General features: G+C 44.2%; 1 pseudogene; it reads right to left on the bottom strand.

Annotated features, from left to right (window-relative positions):
- Positions 1-641: 641 nt before the first annotated feature.
- On the bottom strand, positions 642-1711 carry LOC136452898 (uncharacterized; annotated as a pseudogene).
- Between the last annotated feature and the right edge of the window lie 470 nt (positions 1712-2181).

Here is a 2181-nt window from a genome sequence, read left to right as displayed (position 1 = left end):
TCTAATTTAATCAATGTTGATAAGTCGTATTTTTTACTTAGCATGAATCTTCAGTTGAGAGCTTGACGGTATAATTTCGGATCAGCCGGTGGCGAGCCATCTGATAATTTAGGCACTAACTGAACCACCCATCACAGAAGGTTCCCCGTCCACTTATCACATAATATTTCTAGGTCCCAATATACCAAATGCCAGATAGCTGCCTGTACTAACTAATGTGAATTTGTTCAATGGTACAGAAAAGTTAAGCATGCATAAATCGGACAGGCAGTTGTAGGACATATTGTGGGCAGCCTGGGTGGTTCATCTTTTTTATATATTAAATTCTTGGCAACAGAACCATCCTTTTCTAGATGGAAAGTATGAGCTCCTATTACAAAAAAAAAGGCATATCCTAAGCTCTTTCATTCAAAATCCACAATGCAAATAGCGGCCTTTATTTGAATACCTAACTGGAGAATAACTACATCTTATATTATCTCTATCCAATATTTATGTTTGCATAGGACAATTTCATGCCCAACATTTTCCACTAAATTGATAAAATAGTATGTGCGTTAAGAAAAAACAAAGGGCCAAAGTTATTGTTAGCGCCATGATAACAAATGGATTCAGATTAGCGATTATGCACAGCTCAAAATTCAACTCCCATTAGTAGCGGACACAACAGTGATATCACAAGGATTTAGTTTATGTACAATATGGGTCAAGATCCAGATTTCTAAAGTAAACTAGATTACACAAGCATGCGTGAGTTCCTGAAAAAGACCAGAAAAAGGCAACTTAAAGTCACCAAACCTCAGAGCTCACTATGCTGCGTAGAAGTCCTTCAAACACCAGCGAAGAGATCTTTGGCAATGACAAGCAAACCCTATACTCCCTTTGTCCCAAAATAAAAGACGTTTTGGGTTTTCGTGCCACAAATTTGACTCGATTTGTAGATAATATGTGCAATATTTATATCTTTAAATAAATTTGTTAAAAAACTAGACAAAAAGATCTTTTCGATGATACTAATTACTTAGCATAAATATTTATATATTTTAATATATAATTGCCGACAGTCGTTTCTCGGGAAGCGAGAACGTCTTTTATTTTGGGACGGAGGGAGTAAGTCCTTAGCTCCCACTTCCAGACAATCCTTCAGCAATTCCCCTTCCTCCACCTCCCACATCGACAGAGCAATGTGTGAATCAGAGGCACCACGAGTGAGTAGGTCAGTTACCTCTTCGGAGAAGGCGAGGAGAAGGCCGTTCAGGAGCTGCGCGGCGGCGTCGCGGATGTCTCCGTAGTGGCAGCGCATCCACTGCGCAGCGTCAGTGGCGGAACGTAGGCGCGAGGCCTCCGCGGCAGCGGCGATGAGACGAGAGGCGGCGGCCGCGCAGGAGAGGCCGTCCGGTGGCAGATGAGAAGGCGTAGTGGCGGAGGTAGTCCCAGCCGAGTCCCCACGCGCCACGGGACCACAGCAAGGAAGCGATTCGCCGGACGCGTGCGGCCGCCGCGGCGTCCCCACGGGCGGCACGTGTGGCGGCGACGCGGGAGAGGAGCGAATGGGAGAGGGAGACGAGGGTGGCTGCCTGGCGCAGCGGGACGCGGAGCGCCGAAGCGAGTGGGATTGGAGTGGAGAAGATTAGGAGGACGAGGACGAAGAGAGGGAGATGGGGTCGCGGTGGTCGCCGGCGGCGACAGGCTCCAGCTAGGGTCATCGGAGGCGGGCAGGTGGAGAACTGGAGATGGAATTTCGGGATTTGATTTGATTCTGAAGTCCTACTTAGAAAGGCCTCGTCTGCTCATTCGATGGGTTTTATCGGGCCCAATATTTTTGGGCTCATTTGAAAGGCCTTGGAACGGCGTGGATCGGAGCCCAAACCCCACCACCCATCTTTCCCCTGGCAAAGTGCAGATCGCAAAAAAGAGCGTTGGTCAAATTTTCTTTAATTTAACTAGATTTATAGGCTCTTCTAAAAAAAACTAGGTTTATAGGCAATATTTACAACATTTGTACTCAAAATAGATTTATTTTAAAAATATATTCAGTGATTCGCCTAATTATATTAGTTATGTATTATAAATATTAATATTTTTTTATATATATTTGATTAAAGTTAAAATTGTTTGACTTCTCAGAAAATGAGAATGACACTCTTTGTAAGGTGGAGGGAGTAATTTATTACTTCAAAT

The sequence above is a fragment of the Miscanthus floridulus genome, chromosome 5 (genome assembly GCF_019320115.1).
Source record: "Miscanthus floridulus cultivar M001 chromosome 5, ASM1932011v1, whole genome shotgun sequence".
NCBI lineage: Eukaryota > Viridiplantae > Streptophyta > Magnoliopsida > Poales > Poaceae > Miscanthus > Miscanthus floridulus.
Note: the sequence above shows the minus strand (reverse complement) of the source record. Positions and strands in the feature narration are given on the sequence as shown.